The following is a 22,537-nucleotide window of genomic DNA, read 5'->3' on the forward strand; positions in this document are numbered from 1 at the left end:
TACTCCCGTTTTTCCCTTTTCCCGGCATTTCTCCGTTTCCTTCTGCCTTCTGCGGTGGCGTGATTTCCGGCGATTGTCCGGCCGCCGTACTCCGCATGCTGTTGGACTCCCTGTTCCTGCTCGTATTCTGGTTATCGTGGTGATTGGGTGCGTGTGTGTGATTGTGTATGTTTGTGTATGTGTGTATCTTGGCTGTGTTGCTGTTATTCGAACTGTGCAGCGGTTGGGTTGTATTTCCGGTTGAATTCCGGCTATTTTCTTTCTCGGCTGTTTGCGTGTTTTGGCTAAGGACTTTTGGATTAATTTCTGCACCAATCTGAATTTTTTTCCTTTTTATGAAATAGTTTATTATGCAGAAAGATTCGTTTTAAAAATTCATCGGTGGAATTTGTGACGGGAACCCGAATTAAGCGGGTGCCTCCAAATTTTGCCGCCGTCGGCAATGAGCCTCGGCGAGCAGACGGTGGACGGTGATGAATTTATTCTGAGTCCTACAAATAAAAATATAAACATGCGAGTAATAATAATTAATAACTAAATTGTATTGGTGATTGAAATTTGTAAGTTATAACTGGTTGTCGTGATTCGAATTGGATTGTGATTTGTGTTATTGACGTCGATGATGTTTCGACGGGTAGTCCGATAAACAAAGGGGACGCTGTCCGATTTCCGGAAAATCAAACCACGGAAATACGGGAAACGTATCCGAGGATTATCGGGACATCGAGCGAGTATACATGAATACTTATACGTATGTTTTATACAGAACCTGATTATATGTGGTGTTGTATGTTTTGACCAAAACATAGTAACCCTAATTTTGTAAAATGACAAGTATACGAATTTTCTGAAAAACGAACACCAAACCGATTTCTCGAGAATGTGAACCTTAATTGTTGTCTGTGTTATTCTAATATGAATGATTACGAGTCGGGGTTTGAATATCGTTGGGTAAGAATTAGTATCGAGGATATGTCAAGCATACCTAGACGTCTAACGTAGGGTATTTCGACCCTGTAGGTTATAGTCGGAAACACTGAAAGTGGACAATGGACTAAAGATAACCTAGCAATCAGTCGGCGAGCTCAGTAGAGTTTCAACAGAAAAACCTGAGTGTCAAGGTCGAATCCAAAGTGATATAGTGGTTGGACGTTAAAGCCTGAGCGGCAGAATCGGATCAGAATTGATCAGTAATAGTTGTAAAGCCTGTAAGGCAAGTATTTTTGAACTTTTCTCCGAAATGCATCGCACATATTTTCGAACTGTTTTATAACATGTCGTTATTATGCAAAATAACTCATGTTTTAAATTGCAAGTGCTATAAATAATTTACCCTTGAACCTTGATCTTTCTTGATCTTGAGCCATAAGCCTTATTCTTTATAAAACCATCTTTTGCTGATCCTCGGATACAAACCACACAAATATGATACTACTTTCCAAAGGTATCACTACCAAACACAAAACGCTGAAACAAAATTGTTTGAAAACACAGAAACTTTTATACTTCAACCATTCTTTATAACATCAAAGAACTATACCTTGAAAAAAAAAATCACTATTTGTCTTATACCTGATTCTTTCACAGATTAAAAGCTGTTTCTTTTACATACCCTAATATACCCTTGTGATATTCATGAGTTTCCTTACATTTTATTCAAATGATTACTCATCATTGATTATGATCTTGTGATAGCGAATTATATTGTTTATTATATTGAACTGCTTTAGGATTGGATAGTTTTATATATGTGGACCAGATTCGTGGTCAGACCATATAATGGTCAAGTTAGGCCAATGTGGGCCTTGGATCCAGTAATTAGAGCAGTGCTGTGTGCTTGCTCGGGGTTAGTGCGTGACTGATCAGCAGCCTAACCTTGGTTTTTAAAACTTAAAATGAATATCCAATTCTAATGATTAGTTAAAAAGGAACATGAATCCTTGGAATAATATCATTTGATCATTGCTTAACCTCAGTTATCACTATTATGACTTGCTGAGCTAGTTAGCTCACTCTTGCAAATCTTTTTATATATTTTACAGTTGAAAAGAATATGGGTGATAGTGAAGTTCCTCAGTCCAAAGTGCGGGCTAAGGTTCCAGATGAGTTGAGTCGAGCTAACAGAAGCTTCAAGTGGTATAGAGATAGTCAGATTGTAAGAATGAATTCATTATCAATTGTAAGTTAAATTAGTTGGGATTTGGTACGTTGTAATAAAAGTTAAGATTGTGGCTTGTTTTCATACTTTAACCTGTTGCGATCCGTGGTTTTATGAAGCAGGGTCATTATAAATAATATTTTTATACAGGTTAATATATTGTGTTTGTATTGTGGACCCCAAACTTCTGACCCGGGTTTGGAGGGCGCCACAGTTTCCAGTCCTCCAAAATGTCAGAACTTGTTGGCTCGAAAAGTGTAACACCCCCAAATCCGGGGTCGGGGATCTGGGCTGTCACGAGATCCATTTCCCTTAATAACACCCAATCTTAATACACAATCAACTACTCTGAACTGTGACCCCACAATAAACACACACACCACAAGTTATAGTCTCAGAGATGAATATCCACAAATAATCACAAATCGTTTTATTCCACAATTATATGTCAATACACCTTAAAAGGTTTTCTGGATAAATTTACATTTCTTTGCCATTATTACAATTCATAATATACATAAGTCTGGTACATTATTAGTTGAAAACTTAGCCTATTGATAATTTCTACCTCAGCTACAGCTGCCTCAACGCTTCCAGAAAGCTGCGGAACGTTTCCTATCCGCTTGCGAATTGGGAGCTTGGTCCTGTTCATCTTATCTATCTGATGTTGTGTGATGAAAGAAGAAAGCAAGGGTGAGCAGCAAGCCCACCAAAATAATATGTATAATGATTAACAATATATGAGCCTACTCATAATACTCATGAAAGTCTTGGTCAAAAGAAATGAACCAAGTTGATAACTTAATGCGATGAAGTCGCAAAATATTCAGTATATATACATATATACTTTTCAAAATATTGGAAGTCTTCTTCCATGCATAATATACACAAAGTCCCAGTGTATAACTGTATAAAAAAAATATCGTTGCAAGGTGATCTCATATATCTAACCTTATCTCAACGTTTTTCTGAAAATCTTTGTCATTCATAAGACAATTATTAATTAGATATAAGTTTAAAAGATGAAGTTACCAAATACCCCAATATACTTATATCTTTCCTAATACTACTTGAACTACCACCATTCAAGTTATAATCAGTTTCAAAAGTTCATCACATAGACGAGACTACAAGACAAGATTTGAATAGATTAAATCTTTAAAATATTATTAAAGGAAATGAAGTTATGACATACTTCATTAAGTTCTGATATATATATATATATCCACATATACATCTTCTTTATACATTTCCTGAAACCTCTGTCATGTAAAGTATGAACAGAATTGCAATATCCAATAAATTTGAAAAGGAAAAGAATTTTGGCATAAACCAGATATCTTGCTGATCAGGCAAAGATACCCATAAGTAACCTTTTCTACTAGTAGATGGACGAATTCCCCACTGGTCATCACCCTGGTCGTAATAGGACCTTATGCTGGACTGCCACTCAGCCACTTATGCATTTGATGGACTCCCACTGAGCCACTTACACTATCATGGACGCCCACTGAGCCCATGTTGCTTATGCCGACTCAATAGATGGACTTACTTCCCGAACGTTGGGTAAGTAATCAATTCATTTACCAAAACTGCAACCGTGTTGCGAATATAAAATACACCACAGAGCCGGATCCCTCAGGTTTTGAGCGAGTATTTAAATCCCCTTAAAAAGGAAGATCTTAAATATAAAAATGAGTTTTGGGATCCGCTCTAACTTTTAAAAATCATTTTGAGGACTCGAAAACACTTTATAGAGTGTTTGGAGTAAAGCTGATTTAATGAAGTAAATCAGTCCCCATAATATTTAGAAAATGACTGAATATTATTATTTAAATAATATTCCCATAAAGAATAATCTTTATAAAAATAATTGAAGTAGAAGTATTAAAACTTATACTTGAAACGAGTATTAAATAACCAAAGATATACTTATATGAAAGTACTATCTTTATTTGAATAATCGAAAATAAGTTTGATTATTGACACCTTATTCTTTACTAAAATAAAGAATATATCTCAGCAAATAATCGGAGTCATAGATCCTCAAATGAATATTCAAATAATATTCATTAAATAATATAAACTGAGTCATAAGCCCTCGAATGAATATTCAAATAATATTCAATAAATAATATGAAAGAGTCATAAGCCCTCGAATGAATATTCAAATAATATTCAATAAATAATATGAAAGAGTCATAAGCCCTCGAATGAATATTCAAATAATATTCAGATAATAAAATAAAAGGAGTCATAAGTCCTCGAATGAATATTCAAAATAATATTCATTTAATATAAAGGAGTCATACGCCTTCGAATAATATTCGAAATAATATTCAATAATAAAGTAAAGTTAAAGTTATCGAATAAACCTTATTCGATTAATAGTTTTGAAAACTATGACCATATATATATAAGTATATATATATATATTTATATCCATATATACAAAATCTACTCGGGATCCTTGACTCCCGGTTTTAGAAAATATTTTCACCTTTGGGTCCCTATACTAAGGGTATATGCAAATTACCGCTATCCTCTAGCATAAGTATTATCAACTGAATCAACAGATATATATATGGAAAGAATACGAAACAGGCATGCATATATATATACCATAGCAGCATGCTTCAATATATTGCAACATTTGCTAATTAACCAACATGCATCTATCGCAAGATAATGCATATACATATATACATCACAACAACAGTTATAACGGGTAGAAAACTTGCCTGAGCGACTTGGGGTAATAAAAGGCTCGGGACGAGTCTGGTAACCTATAAACAACAAGTAAGTTGGAATTAAACCAAAGTCACTTGTAAATCTATACTTTAACTAACTTAGACTCTAACGCTTATTTTGCGCTCGCTGGTTCTCTTAAGTCACTCGAGTACCCTCGGCTCCACCATTTTTAATAATTTAACCTTTACGAGTTTTAAAGCGATTCCTTCGCGAGTGTCTTACCAACTGCCTAACATACTTACCATAAATGTTTCATACATTAATTAACCCTTTTTGGTCTTTAACCTATGTTTCAAAGTAAGGCGAGGGGAAAAGTTTCGTTCGCGAAACGCCGTTACTTGAAACGGTCGTTTCTCCTAAACCGTGCATCGGAATCGAACGAACTACATATCAAAACGAAGCTCGTAACATGAGCTATCTAAAAATGGCAGTGGTCATAATCTAGTAGGGGGTTCTCGGGTCCTAATGTTATGCACAAAAACAGTCTAAAGAAAATTGGACGTTACGACGGCTATGTTTACGCGATTTCCCAATTTAAAACCATTCAAAACCAACCCAATTCAACCTCAAATCCAACATACAACCAACATCCATCCTTATCACATCATAACAACCCCAACCAATTCAATTTTAACATTCATACTTATGCCTAAGCTTGAATTTAACTATACTACATTCTTTTAACCAAAACAACAAGATTTACCAATCCGATTCAATACCATTTCAATCCCAAACTCTAACTCACAAACATCAAGCTACAATATCACCCTACTAATCAAAATCATCTTATAATACATAGGAATCTAGGGTTTGGAGATGATATACCTTCCTTGAAGAGTGGAGAATCAAGAGAATAGCTTGGAATCACCCTTAAAGTCCTTATCCAAGCTTAATCTAAACAAAACTTCAAGAACACAAATTTTAGTTCTTGAAAAACACTATTCACCATCTTCTTTCATGATTTATAGAAAAAGATTGGCTTGGAATTAGAAGCTTAAACTTATAGGAAGTATGTAAGTATCCATGGGGAAGCTTAGATAATTACCTTGCTAAATAGTAAGTGGTGGAGCTTGGATCTTCAATTTTTAAGAAAAGAAGCCGAGAGCATGAAGAAGAAGAGAGATTTTTGTGTTTTGTTTGGTGAAATGAAATGTTTTTGCTTGGTTGGTAGATTTTTGTTGTTTGTTTTAGTAAATTACCTAGTTGCCCTTGATTTTGTGTGGTTAAAAAGTCACCACATCTCCTTCCTTCCCATGTCATGCTTGTGTCATCCTCATGATGTCATCCTCCCCTCCTTGTCCTCTTCTCATTGGTTGGGTGACATCATCCTCTCTAATCCCTTTGATTAACTTCCTAATTGTTTGCCTAATGACCGCTGATCTGTTATACGGTTCGCTTAACTTTCGTTTTCGTTTATCGTTTGAGGGATCATACCCGGGATCTTATTACTTAGGTTCCCTTAACCTTCCTCAATACATTATATTCCTTTTTATGATCCTCTATTATAATCCTTTAATTTAAATTCTTTTTATCCTGTTACCTTATACTCAATTCTCTCCGTATCCAGTGGATTTTCGGGAAAAATCCAAGTGTTCGGAATTGGATTCTGACGATCTTTACATACACTTATATCCCATATAAAGTACTAATAAAATCTCAGAATATCCATATCAGAACCCCTACATAGTGTGGCATGAAAAGTTTTCTCATTCAGCAAAAACACTATTCATAAGGGTTTCAAAAATTTCCCAAAAATTGGGGTTATTACAAAAATGTTGAAGGTTGGGTCAATGCATACCTGATTTCACTGTGTGCAAGAAGATCTTGCACAAAATGCAACTCAGACGGAGCTTCAACATTCTCAAGAATTGCAGCATAGTTATTTAGAACAAATTTAGCCCCATCAATGATCAAATCCTTAGGTGCCATGGAAATAATCGAGATTTAAGAGTGCCTGTTAGGTGTTTGATAGAATGTCTATATGAAAAAGAACAACGTCAGGAGAAGAAAGAGAGTATAAGCAAATAGAGAGATAAAGTATAAAAGTGAATAAAAGATTAGAAAATCCTCTCTCTGTCTTACTTATACTTTTTAAAAAAAATATAATCGTTGGACACCTGTCAGACATGCAGTAATAATGAATAGTTAATGGGCACGGGAAAACAGTAATCATTACTTACCCACTTGCAGTTTTTCAAGGAAAAACCGTTCCACTTACCCAGTAATTCCATTAATCAAGGTAAATCAGTTTTAATTCAAAATTGAAACTGTTCCCACTTATTCAATTATTTTTCACTGCAACATCAATATTCTGAAAAAAAAATTGAGTGAGAATGACCAAAATAAATCAATTAAACAAGTGCTGTTATTGTAAGATCAGAACTTAATTTAAATTAAAATTGAAATGATCATCAGAATATGAATATTTATCAGGATTTATCAATGCATTACAAAACATCTCAGAGACAAGAACTTGCAAAAAGGAATTTCATTAATATATTAAGAGAATACATTCATGAAATTTAAATTACATCAGAACTTTTACAAGATTGTCCTAAGCTGCTAAACCTAACATCAACAGCCTTTGTCCTAGCTCAAGAAGCAGGGCAAGGCTGACGATGAAGAAAAATAGGAAGAAGAAAATAAATCATTTCTTCTTCCTACTCTCGACAAACAGAATAGCGAGTCGGATGATTCGCTCTTGCTGGCGGAGAGCTTCCAGCCTTTCCTCCTCTAATCGCTCCAAATGGTGATGGTAATCCATGTAGAAGAATAGGAGGTGGGTGAGTACCTCTTGGGGAACTGAGTCCCATATCTCATCAGGAATGGCAGTGACGTGCCATTCCTGCTGCCAGGCTTCACAGCTCAGCTCCATGTTAAATGTTTCATAGTTCAAAAACATATTGTAATTGACCATGGTGTTTTTGATATAAAGAGTATGTAGGTGAGTTTGTGATAAAAAAGTTGATGTGAAGGCTGATGTGAAGTGATTGTTTTTATAGGCAAAAGAATGCCAGGAGACGCAAAGAAATTTAATGCTGGCAGGTAGAATTAATGCTACCTCATCTCCCTAGACTGGGAAGACGAAAAACAGTCATTGGAAGTGTAAGTCAGGGTTAATGCGCACAAGTAACAAGTAAAAATTACTGTACGTGTACGTGAACCACTATCCCTAATGATATGGATGGTTAATATTCTACCCAAACGTGTTCTGATTTAAAATGAGACTATTTTTAGATTTTATCCACAGATAAGTCAAGTAAAGGATCAGAATTTAATATCAGAACTTAGACTTATATCAGAACTTAACAGTTATCAGAACATAATTTCTTAACTCAAAAAATGAATGCCTATCTTAGTAAGTCCTCACACAAGTTCTGATATAAATTCTTCAGAACTTAATCATCAAAACGTGCAATCAGAACTTGTCCTCAGAATTTGTGTAATGTGACACAGAAACTGTTCATCTAAAATAACGTAGATCACCATAGTAATTATCATCATTCATATGGAGTGTTTAGTGTGTGCATTAAGCAAAATATCAGACAAAGAGTAAAGTCTGATTCACTTCAGTACATCTTAGAAATAAGGCATAACTAAAACTTTACTAAAAACCTGTCATTATTCTGAAACCTACTATTGAATGAGTTCATGCTTGAGTCCACCTCAACTATTTTGTACTAATTTTGTGCATCTTTTTAAATTCCATTTTACAGTGGCTTCTCAGTGTAAGTGAGTCACGACTGCTTATCAGAATTTATGCTTTTATCAGAGTATTTCTCCAGTAATCATAGAGTGTGAAAAGTCACCAAGAAAATATTGTGCTTTTCTGATGCATATTTACTTAATACCAGCAATGCACTTGGGTCGTCCCTTCCACATTTTTACTCTAGACCTCAAAGGAGTACCTGATTTTTATTTCTTGATCCTTTTCTTTTTCTTTTTATAAGAGAGGTTTATCAGCACTTAGTACATTTAACAGATTTACTAGCATCAGAACTTAACAGATGAGAAGCATTATTCTAGTTTGTGACTTAGTAATAAGATAGACAAAGTAAACTCAACTAAGCTCAATATCAGAATTTGCTTGTGTCAATAGATTTCCACAGAAATAGTTACTTCTTACATGGGATCCCTAGTTTATTGAAGACTACTAGGTCAGCATCAAACACAGGTATCCTCATAGGATTGAATAGTTACATAAACAGACATATCATTTTCAGAGTTTAGAAACTTACATCAGACAACAGTCAGTACTTAAGCAAATTTTTAATTAAGCACAAAGAGAGTAATTTCTGTAAATACTGATCATAAAATCTGATGCATCATAACAAAACTAAGTAGATTTAGAGAAAGAACCTGAAACCATTCCAAGTTCATTTACCAATCTTGTAAAAGTAGCTTCACACAATGGTTTTGTGAAGATATCTACTAGTTATTGATCTGTTGGAACAAAGTGCAATTACACTGTACCTTCATCCACATGTTCCCTTATGAAGTGGTACCTGATGCTGATGTGCTTTGTCATAGAGTGTTGAACTGGATTACCTGTCATAGCAATAGCACTTTGATTATCACAGTAAATAGGGATTTTGAAATATGTTAACCCATAATCCAGTAACTGATTCTTCATCCAAAGAATCTGTGCACAACAGCTTCTTGCAGCAATGTACTCTGCTTCTGCAGTTGATGTGGAAATTGACTTTTGTTTCTTGCTAAACCAAGAAACCAATCTGCCTCCAAGAAATTGGCAGCTTTCATTTGTGCTTTTCCTGTCAATTTTGCAACCTGCAAAATCTGCATCTGAGTAACCTATTAGTTTAAAATCTGATTCTCTGGGATACCATAATCCCAGATCAGCTGTTCCCTTAAGATACTTGAAAATTCTTTTCACAGCTGTTAAGTGAGGTTCTCTTGGATCTGCTTGAAATCTTGCACAAATACAGGTATCATACATGATATCAGGTCTACTAGCAGTTAGATAGAGTAGAGAGCCAATCATACCTCTGTAATCAGTAATATCTACTGATTTACCAGTATCCTTGTCCAGTTTTGTTGCAGTGGCCATGGGAGTGGATGAACTTGAACAATCTTGCATTCCAAATTTCTTCAGCAAGTTTCTGGTGTACTTAGTTTGACAAATAAAAGTGCCTTCTTCATTCTGCTTGACTTGAAGGCCCAGAAAATAGCTAAGTTCCCCCATCATACTCATCTAATACCTTGACTGCATCAGTTTGGCAAACTTTTTGCAAAGTCTGTCATTTGTAGATCCAAAAATGATATCATCAACATAAATCTGGACCAACAGTAAGTCCTTTCCATGGTTGAGGTAGAACAGGGTTTTGTCTATAGTTCCTCTGTTAAATCCACTTTCCAGAAGAAACTGAGCTAAAGTCTCATACCATGCTCTAGGAGCTTGCTTAAGTCCATAAAGTGCTTTATCAAGCCTGTAGACATAATCTGGATATTTGGAATCTACAAAGCCTGGAGGTTGTTCAACATATACTTCTTCCTCCAATTCTCTATTGAGAAAAGCACTTTTCACATCCATTTGAAAGACAGTAAACTTTTTGTGAGCAGCATAAGCCAAAAATATACTTATGGCTTCTAACCTAGCAACTGGTGCAAATGTTTCATCATAATCAATTCCCTCCTGTTGAGAATATCCTTTTGCAACCAGCCTTGCCTTATTCCTTGTAATTATGCCATCACTGTCAGTTTTGTTTCTGAATACCCACTTTGTACCAACAACAGATCTATTCTTTGGTCTTGGCACTAGGGTCCAGACTTTGTTTCTTTCAAATTCATTTAACTCTTCCTGCATTGCTTGCACCCAATCAACATCTTGAAGAGCTTCTTCCACTTTCTTTGGCTCAGTCTGAGAAAGAAAAGAATTGTAAAGACATTCATTTGAAGTACCTGTTCTAGTTCTGACACCTGCATCAGGATTTCCAATTATCAAGTCAGGTGTATGTGATTTAGTCCACTTCCTTGCAGATGGAAGGTTTTCTCTAGAACTGGATGCTCCCCCATGATCCATGCTGTCTTCATTTTCATTTTCTGATGCTCCCCCTGAAACTATGCTCTCTGAGTTGGATTTTTCAGAATTTAGATTTTCAGAACTATCAGAACTTGGCTTATCAGAACTTGATGAATCAGAACTTGAAGAGCCAGATGTATGTTCTGATGCTTCTTGAGATGTGGTAATATCTTGAGTATGCTCCCCCTGCCTAGGTGCATCTTCCTTTGGCGTAGTCACCACAGTTTCAATAAATCAGAGTTTAATCCATCAGAGTTTGAAGTATCAGGACGTAGATTATCAGGATTTTCAGTATCAGAATTTGAGTCTTCATTTTCAAATCTCAGCTGATCATGATCAATAAAATCTTCAAGTCCAGTAATCTTCTTGTCATCAAAAGAGACATTGATAGACTCCATGACCACTCTTGTTCTCAAGTTATAGACTCTGAAGGATTTTGTGGAAAGTGGATATCCAACAAAGATTCCTTCATCAGCTTTTAGATCAAATTTGGATAGCTGTTCAGGATGAGTCTTAAGAACAAAACACTTGCATCCAAATACATGAAAATACTTCAGATTTGGCTTCTTTTTCTTCACCATCTCATATGGTGTCTTTCCTTGCTTGTTAATGAGTGTTGCATTTTGAGTAAAACAAGCAGTCTGCACAGCTTCAGCCCAGAAATAGGTTGGGAGCTTTGCTTCCTCAAGCATTGTACGTGCAGCTTCAATGAGAGTTCTATTCTTCCTTTCAACAACTCCATTTTGCTGTGGAGTTCCAGGAGCAGAGAATTCCTGCTTAATTCCATGGTTTTTGCAGAACTCTTCCATTATCAAATTCTTGAACTCAGTGCCATTATCACTCCTTATTATTTTCACAGTCTTTGACCAATTTATCCAGTTGTTTGACATAATCAATCAAGATAGATGCAGTTTCACTTTTTGTGTGCAAGAAATATTCCCATGTGTATCTAGTGAACTCATCTACTATGACCAAGGCATATTTCTTCTTTGCAATAGACATGACATTCACTGGACCAAATAGATCAACATGTAGTAGGTTATGAGGCTCAAGAATTGATGATTCAGTCTTGCTCTTGAATGAGGATTTTCTTTGTTTGGCCTTCTGACAGGAATCACAAAGGCCATCAGGAGCAAATACTGACTTTGGCAGTCCTCTCACAAGATCTTTCTTGACCAACTCATTTATATTATTGAAATTTAAATGAGAGAGTTTCTTGTGCCAATTCCAGCTTTCTTCAATTGATGCTCTACTCATCAGACAGATTGCAGAACCATCAGTATTTGTTGAAAGCTTGACTTCATAAATGTTACCACGCCTGTATCCTTTCAGAACAACTTTGCCTGTAGATTTACTCATAACTTCACAGTGTTCTTCAAAGAAATCAACATGATAACCTCTGTCACAGATTTGACTTATACTCAGCAGATTGTGTTTAAGTCCTGAGACCAGAGCTACTTCTTTAATGATGACATTCCCAAGATTGATATTGCCATATCCCAATATTTTTCCAATGTTGCCATCTCCATAAGAAACACTTGGGCCAGCTTTCTCCACGAAGTCTGATAGCAGGGCTTTATTTCCAGCCATATATCCTGAACATCCACTGTCCAGAACTAGGATATTTTTCCTGTTGCCCTGCAATCACAAAGACCACTAATGATTAGTTTTAAGGACCCAGACTTGCTTGGATCCTTTGGCCTTATCAAGTTTGTTAACATTTGCAGCGGATTTAGCATCAAAGTTTATGTTAACATTTTTCTTATCAGAATTTACACTATCAGACTTTGAATCAGAATTTACACTAGAAGGAACAATTGAAACTTTCTTTAAAGAAGGTTTTATTTGATAATAATCATAGTACAAACTATGATATTCCTTACAAGTATAAATGGAATGCCATAAACTACCACAATGAAAACAAGGATTTTGTGGCTTATATCTAACAGACTGACTCTTGACTCCTGACTTTGATGGTAAGGAGTTTATGTTCTTATTCTTCCTGCAAAAAGAAGCCATATGGTTAGAACTTCCACAGTTATGACACGTTTTCCTAGGAGCTTTAGGAACAGGTTTATAATCATTGCTTTTATTCACACCTTCTTTTCCATTCCTATTTTTCCTAGGTGATTTTACCTTGTTTGCCTTTTTAACATCTTTTAGCTTATGCTTAAGCTGCTTCTTAGTCATTAAACCTATGTATACTTCAGCTGTCTTTTCCTGTTTTAGTTTGTCAGAAGTTAATCCCTCTTTAACTTCTGATTTCTCATTATTAGACTTTACTGCTACAAACTTAACAGGTTTTAACTTTGGCTTTTGCTGAACAACAACAGGCTTAATTTCTACAGTTCCTTTATCACTCTTATCCTCTCCATAACCTAAGCCCTCTTTCCAGTTTTCACTACTTAGCAAATTTTGAGTTGTTCTGCCAGAGTTAGTCCAAGTCCTGATAAACTCTCTTTCCTTTTCTAACTCAGTTTTTAGAGATTCATTCATTTTTAGCACTTCATCCCTAACATAAAAAGCATCATCTCTATCCTTCTGAGTTTGATGGAACATAACTAACTCTTTTTCTAAGAAATCATTTCTTTTCTTAAAAGCAAGATTTTCAGAAGTTAATCTTTCACATGTTAAAGTTTGATCTCTATAACTAACAAACATGGTTTTAAGATATCTTCTCAACTCATTAATATCATCAGTATGAAAAGCATAAGTAGTCTGAGGTACCTTTGATTCAGCAGCTTCAGAACTGCTTTCAGCACTTGCTTTATCAGCATTTGCCATCAAAGCATAATTCTCCTCACTTTCAGAGTCTGAGGTGTCTGTCCAGCTTTTCTTCTTTGTGACAAGAGCCTTGCCTTTATCACCCTTCACTTTCTTGCAATCAGGAGATATGTGGCCTTTCTCACCACAGTTATAGCATTTGACATTGGTATAATCTTCTTTGTCAGACTTTCCTCCTCTGCCCTCAGATCTTCTAAAATTCTTCTTATCAGAACTTGTGCCTTTCCTGGAAAACTTCTTTCCCTTCCTGAACTTCCTGTATGCAATCTTTGTGATCCATTTCACCATAAGAGCACACAGCTTCATCATCTCCTCATCAGCATCAGTCTCAGGCAAGCTTTCAGAATCTGAGTCATCATCACTTTCAGAACTTGATGACTCAGTATCAGACTTTGTGAAAAGAGCTTTACCCTTGTCTTTCCTTGAGGTAGCTGCCTTGGGGGATTTTCTTCAGCCTTAAGAACTGTCCTAGTCTTTCCTCCTTTCCTCTTGCTTCTTTGTTCCATCTCAAGTTCATGAGTCTTGAGCATTCCATAAATTTCATCAAGAGTTGTTTCATCAAGATTGTAGTTGTCTCTTATTATTGTAGCCTTCAAATCCCAGCATTCAGGAAGAGCTAACAGGAACTTAAGGTTTGAATCTTTAAGATCATACTTCTTATCAACCAGTGACAGATTATTCAAGAGTTTGACAAATCTATCATATAAATCAGTCAATGACTCATTAGCCTTTGAGTCAAAGTGTTCATACTCTTGAGTGAGTATTGTCTTCCTGTTCTTCTTAATCGTATTAGTTCCATGACACCTTGTTTTCAGGGCATCCCATATCTCCTTTGCAGTCTTGCAGTTTATTACCCTGTTTGACATTACATTATCAATGGCACTATGCAGTAAGTGTCGTACCTTAGCATCCTTAGCAATTGATGCGATATCTTCAGCAGTATAATCACTCTTCTCCTTTGGTACCGTCTTTGCTGCTTCACCTGCGACTGCAACCGCGAGCTTGGTTGGTTTGTGAGGTCCTTCCTTGATTCTATCAAGATATTCTGGATCTGTTGCTTCCAGAAACATGGTCATCCTCACCTTCCATATGGGATATTCAGATGGTCTCAATATGGGAACTCTGATGGTCTCATATCGACTTTGAATTTCTGTCTTTGGAGGTTCTTCAGTTTTGGTGGGCTTAGTTGGAGTTTCTGTTTCAGACATGATTGTATATGGATTTTAAACTGTTTGTGCGCTAACAGATTGGCTCTGATACCACTTGTTAGGTCACACACACTGTAGAGGGGGTGAATATAGTGTAAAGTACAATCAAATCGAACTTTAACAATTCAAGTAACAGAAAACATACTTTATTAAAATAATAAACTCTGTTACAATATGGAACTGTTACCTCTCAGTGATGAACAAATATCACGAGAGCTGCTAGGGTTAAAATGAATAATCTTCTCGAATATGATAACACTTATAGTGTAAACCCTATGTCTGTGTTTATATACTACACAGTTACAAGATAATCGCTAATTGATATGGAATATAATTCTGCTTCCTAAAATATATCAATCAGATATCTTTTCTTCCAAGTATTCTATTCTTCATAGAATTCCTTCTTCATGCATATCTCTTCTTATGTTTATCTCGATCTTCTTTCCTTTAATCAGCTGCTGTCCTTATCTGAACGTCCTTCAGTACTTAAGTTCTGATATCCATCTTCTGATGATTATCTCCTGATAATATAAGTACTGATATCCTTAAGTCCTGACTTTCAGTAAGTACTGATTTATCCTGTTTAAGTAAGATCTGAAAAATAAACATAAATCATATTAGACATGACATTATCAAATATATCTAACAGGGTCACTGGATAATTTTCAAGAATATTCTTAAGTACTTAAAGAGGATTAAAGATTTATTTTTGGTATATGGAGAAGATAGGGAACTGGTTGTAAAGGGTTACACTGATACTAGTTTCTTAACCTAATTTCTGGATAGACAAGGATGATTATGTGTCTATGTCTGGTTTGTGTTTTGTCTAAATATAAGTTATGTTAGCTGGAATGGTTCACAGCAAGAACATTGATGATTCTATAATGGAAGTCGAATATATTGATACTTTTGAAACAGTGAAGGAGACTGTTTAGGCATGTCCTTAGGCGATATCACCTTATTAATGAGATTAATGATCAAGGAGATATAAATGTAAAGTGCATAGTAATGATAGTATTGCAGACCCAATGACTAAGGCTTTGTCGTAGCAGAAGCACGATGGTCATACTAGTTCCATGAGTATTAGATATAGGGGTGATTGGCTCTAGTGTAAGTGGGAGATTGTTAGTGTTTGTGCCCTAGAGACAACACTATGATGTTTTAGTTTAAGACATTATGATTATTTTAGTTTATGTTCAATCGATTATTCTCTTTCTAATTTATTAATTCTTAATTTACTGCGATATAAATGTTAGATTAATAAATGTCCTTGGAATATGATATGCAATTTTATATCTCTAAGTACATGACTTAGAAATGAGATTATGAGAATAGTATCAATATTCCTAAAGGTCCCTAGTAGAGTATTATTATTAAGGGACAATAATAATACATTAAGACTGGTGTGTTTGTTGACTGATGATCACATCTCATTGATCATAGGTATGATGATACTAAAGTCAAAAACACAGGCAGATGTATATGTATATGGTGTTGGACAGACCCAATGTGAGATTCTACATGTTTGTTGTGTCATAAGTAATTCTCACAGTGATAATGATGTAATGGTCCTTAGACCTGAAGTCATTATATTTCTATACGAGAATTAATATACATTGATTCCATTAAAAGTTATCCTTGACCGGGTAATGATAAAAGTGGACATTGGGTATATTATGAATCGTATGAGAAATATGAATGATCTAGATGGGATTTAACCCTCCTATGTTAGGAGTGATATTATTGGCCTCTTGTGTGAGCTAGACTATGAAATGCGTGACCACAGTCAAATGTTGATTTGATATGATAGTCTACTCATTGATCAAGAAAACTTGGATTAAACTATGATGAGGATGACACATTACATGTCTCTAGTTTAATCTATAATATTTGGTTAAATAGATTATATTACATTGTACATTATTCACAAAAGATTAAATCGATCACCGATTTAACTATTATTACTTGGGTAACAATGATGTATTACTAGATGCCGCTTATTGTTTACGATTTTAAATTAGATTTAAAATTCGTTGCCAACGTAATAATAACCTATAAGGTCACACACTAAGAATGTTTGAAAGATTATTTAATTTAAATTGGATTTAAATTATATTAAATTAATTCGAATTATTTATAATATTAATTAAGTATGACTTAATTAATTAGATAAATATTGATATTCGAATTTACTAATATTAATTATGAAATTTATTTGTTAAATAATTAAGTGAGACTTAATTATAATATAAATAGGAATTTCGAATTAATAATAACTCCTAATTACTTAAGAATTATAATTCGTTTTTCTACTCTCTATATAATATCTCTTGTGTGGCTGATTTTTGTGTGAAAAAAAAAGACTTTTACTAAAACCCTAGCCACCAAGGGAGAAGATGGAGAGAGCAAGAAGAAACGAGTTTGTGCTAGTACACATCCAATCCTTGCGTTCAAGCATTCGTGTGGATACCGATAGAGCGTAGATCACGAGAGCGGGATGCGTGGTGATTGAACAAGCTTTAGATCTCCATTAGTCAATCAATTTGTAAAGCTTCTTAAGGTAAACAATATGATCTACGAATTAAATATCTATTTTTGCATGTATCCTGCGGTGGGTTTTGAAAATTCTGGTTTTTCACGTTTTTAATTACTATTTCCGTTGCGTTTATGTGCTCGAAACCCTTCAGTTCCTCGTCGTCGTCTTCTACCATAGCGACCGTCGTGGTACCGTCGTTGTAGCGGTCGTCACCACTTCCTCCACCATGGTCGTCGTAATCATCCATCGTAGTGATCATCGTAAACCTTCATATACAACTTTACCGATCATCGTCGTAACTTCTCATCGTCTCCGGAGATGCATTCTCCGGGACTCGTCCGTCCTCTTCTTCGGCGTGATCCGACCCTTTCCTTAAAGATCCGATAAATACCCACGATTATTTTATGATATAACAGTTCTCTCTTAATCAATACTCATATCAACAGGCTTAACTGAGTACGCTCCAGGTAAATAAGGGAAGTGAAGTAGTGGAAGTTGATTATACACAATTTAATAGGGTGTAAGTTGTCTAACTGTGTGAAAGGGAGTATTGAACCACCATTCTGCTAATGGCAACCAAGCAGACTATTTCTTAGGATGATTGCCACACATACACCTGAAAAAAAACTTCAAATATCTATTCACTACTTCTGACGGACCATCTGTTTGAGGATGGTAAGAAGATGATAACATCAAATTTGTACCATGTAAAGTAAATAATATTTTTCAAAATTTGCTAATAAAGACAACATATCTATCACTCACAATTCATCTAGGCCAACCATGTAGTTTAAAAATGTTATCCAAATAAGCATGAGCAACATGTACTGTAGTGAATGGATGTGGCAAGGTTGTAAAATGTGTATACTTGCTAAAGCCTATCCATCACAACAAAAATAATATATTTGTTGTTTGAATTAGGTAGCCCAACAATGAAATTCATAGAAATATCAACCTACACCTCCTCAAGAACTGGTAATGACTGGAGTAAACCAGGAGTTGAACTTGTATCATATTTGGCTGCTTGACATAAAGTACATTGTCTAACAAAATTCCTTATCAATAGTTGTTCCTCGTCGTCGTCTTCTACCATAGCGACCGTCGTGGTACCGTCGTGGTACCGTCGTTGTAGCGGTCGTCGCGCACTTCCTCCACCATGGTCGTCGTAATCATCCATCGTGGTGATCATCGTAAACCTTCATATACAACTTTACCGATCGTCGTCGTAAATTCTCATCGTCGTCTCCAGAGACGCGTTCTCCGGGGCTCGTCCGTCCTCTTACTCGGCGTGATCCAACCCTTTCCTTAAAGATCCGATAAATACCCATGACGATTTTATGATATAACAGTTCTCTCTTAATAAATACTCATATCAAGAGGCTCAAATGAGTACTCTCCAGGTAAATAATGCAAGTGAAGTAGTGGAAATTGATTATACACAATTTTATAGGGTGTAAGTTATCTAACTATGTGAAAGTGAGTATTAAACTAGCATTCTGCTAATGGCAACCAAGCAGACTATTTCTTAGGATGATTTGCACACTTACACCTGAGAAAAGACTCCAAATATCTATTCACTACTTCTGACTGACCATCTGTTTGGGGATGGTAAGAAGACGATAACATCAAGTTTGTACCATGTAAAGTAAATAGTATTTTTCAAAATTTGCTAATAAAGACAACATATCTATCACTCACAATTCATCTAGTCCAATCATGTAGTTTAAAAATGTTATCCAAATAAGCATGAGCAACATGTACTGCAGTGAATGGATGTGACAAGGGTGTAAAATGTGCATACTTGCTAAAGCCTATCCATCACAACAAAAATAATATCTTTGTTGTTTGATTTAGGTAGCCCAATAATGAAATTCATAGAAATATCAACCAATACCTCCTCAAGAACTAGTAATGACTGGAGTAAACCAGGAGTTGCACTTGTATCATATTTAGCTTCTTGACATACAGTACATTGTCTAACAAAATACCTGATTTCATTTGTCATACCAGCCTAATAGAACAAAGCTTTAATTCTTTTATTAGTCAAATTCCTACCTCCATTACCTCCTTCTAGAGAAGAATGATGCCATTGGATAATCAACTTCTTAAGCTCATCATCAGGACCTACAAAAATTTTCCTTTTCTCCATTCTGCTACTGATAAACATCATGACTCTGACCTTACTGCAACTGAGTAGCTGCTATAGATAGCAGTTAATCCAAACTGTAACTGGCTTGAATCCTGGTAAGCAATTCAAGGTTTACTATATATAGAGCTAAAAACAATAATTCCGAGCCCTGAATCCTGGAAAGTGCATCAGCCGCTACATTTTCAGTTACGCCCTTGTACTGTATTTCATAATCAAATCTCATCAGTTTTGAAAGCCAAAAATGTTGAAATGGTGTGAAAATTTTTTTGCTATAATAACCATTTCAAACTTTTCTGGTAAGTTTTAATGATAAAATGATTATTAGTAAGGTACTACTCCCTTTTTTGAACTGCACAAACTATAGCTAGTAATTCTTTTTCATAAACAAACAATTTTTCTCATCTAGGACCAAAATTTTACCGATGAAAGCCAATGGATGGTTGTTTTGCATCAAAACAGCTCCAATTCCTTTTTGGGAAGCATCAGTCTCCACAATGAAACCTTTACTGAAATCTGGTAGTGCCAATACAGGTGTTGTAATCAAAGTTGTGTTAAGTGCATTAAAAGCTAGTTGAGCTATATCACTCCATTTAAAAACCCCTAATTTCAGTTGATCTATCAAAACTTTACTAATTATAGCATAGTTCCTGATAAAATTTCCTGTAGTAACCGGTTAGAACAAAAAAACTCCTTAATTCCTACACCCTCTTAGGTACGGGCCAATCTGCAATAGCCTGAATTTTCTTGGGATCAGTTTCCACCCCCTTTGCTGATAAAAAATGTCCAAAATACTTTACTTTATCCATTACAAAACTGCACTAACTTTCTTTGGCAAATAACAAGTTGGTCCTCATGACAACAAAAACTTGGACAAATGCATTCACTAATTAGCTTTAGTCTTTGATATCATAAAAAAAATCAAAACAAGCCTTCTTAAAAAAGGTTTAAAAACAACATAAAACAACATTCATCCAACTTTGAAAAAATGCAAGTGCATTAGGGGTGCCAAAATGGCATCACTAAAAACTCATAGTGTCCACTGTATATTTTAAAAGCAGTCTTGAACACATCTTTCTTATCCATCCTCAACCGACGATAATCACCTCTTAAATCCAATTTGGTGAACACAATTGCTCCTTCCAACTCATCTATTAACTCATCTACGTTTGTCTTTAACTATTGTTTGTTCAATTCCCTATAATTAATACATAATCTCCAAGATCCTATCTTTCTTGCCTACTAAAATCACTTGTGATGCAAACGGGCTTGCACAATTCTGAACAATACCTTTGGCCAACATTTCATCAATAATTTGCTCTATAACATCTCTCTGCTTTAATGGATATCTATAAGGCCTAATAGAGACTGGATTAGCACCATTCTGCAAATGAATTTTAAAATCAAATATACCTCTGGAAGGTGGTAATTGTTTTGGCTCTTTAAAGATATCTGAGTATGCTTCCTTCAATTCAATCAATTCAGGATAAGCTGCTTTCACTTATTGAGTTACTGTGACTTTATTTGCTGATTTCGCTCAGTAGTACTTTCAATTTGTGTTTGTAACACACATAGTTGAGCACCCCTCACCCCTTTTCTAACCTTCAGCTTTTTCTGTCCCATTTCACACAACTCGATTGTATGACCATTGACCACAAATTCCATTAACAATGCTTTAAAATCCCACTTGATACTTGCAACAGTACTTAACCATTGTACTCTTAGTACCATGTCACGGCTTCCTAATGAAACTATTAGTACATCAACCTTAAATTCATGACCATTAAATTTCCGGCCAAACCATTTAACTACATGTTTACAAGCTATGTGATTACCATCAGCCACAATAACTGTCTGTTTCTTAATATCCTCCATTTTACACCCCAGCTCCCTAGACTTGCCTTTGTCTAAAAAATTGTGAGTACTGCCAGAATCCACCAAGACTAATATAGGTATGCTCAGCACTTTGTCCTCAATTCTCATAGTTAACAGTTCTGATTATCAGCCAGGGCATTTACTGATATTAAAGGCTCCACTAATTTCAATTCTCCCTCAGACTCCTCATGTTTCATCCTCACAACTAGGAATTTCCACTGTAAAGAGCTGATTCTCCTTGAAAGCACACTTATGACCCCTCTCAAATTTCTGATCACCATAAGAGCAAAGCCCTTTTGCTATTTTTTCAGCTCTTACTTCGGCAGGAATTTTCTTTTGTAACACCAGAGGAACAGATTTTGTGACAGGAGTAGGAAATGAAGGAGGTTTGCTAGCATTAGGATGAGTAGATAATGGTGCATATGCTTTAACAAAATTAGCACTAAAATTAGTATAACCCTGATTATACCTTTGAGTCCCCAAACTAAACTTCTGATTATTCATCATAAGAGCCTCTTCTTGCAGTATAGCATATTTAATGGCTTCGGTAACATTGACATGCTTTGACAAAAGGCTTAACAGCCGGCTTTAATCCTCCCACAAAACTTGCCAATACATATGCATCTGACAATACATGATTACTTTGTTCCATCAAAGATCTCAAATTATCAAACTCATCAATGTAATTCTCAATAGAACTAGTCTGCTGCAATCTATTGACTTTCTCTACTACATTGGAAGCTAAATCATTCTTGAACCTGGCACTCAAATCAATGACAAACTCACTCCAGCCTACTTGTCTACGGATAATTTTATCAGTCATGTATAACGAAGCTAGATCCACCCTTTGATCATCAGAAATCTTACACAAGGTAAAGTACTTACAGCTTTCTTGACCCATGATTTACCCCAGAACCATCAAATTTCGGAAATTCTATTTTAGGAGTAAACCCTAGAGGCCTGATTAAAGGGTTACCTCTATTTTCATGTCGAGGAGTCAAGTTATCTTCATTATTGTATGTTGAGTTGTTACTTCGAA

The sequence above is a fragment of the Apium graveolens genome, chromosome 3, assembly GCF_009905375.1.
Source record: "Apium graveolens cultivar Ventura chromosome 3, ASM990537v1, whole genome shotgun sequence".
NCBI classification, from domain to species: Eukaryota; Viridiplantae; Streptophyta; class Magnoliopsida; order Apiales; family Apiaceae; genus Apium; species Apium graveolens.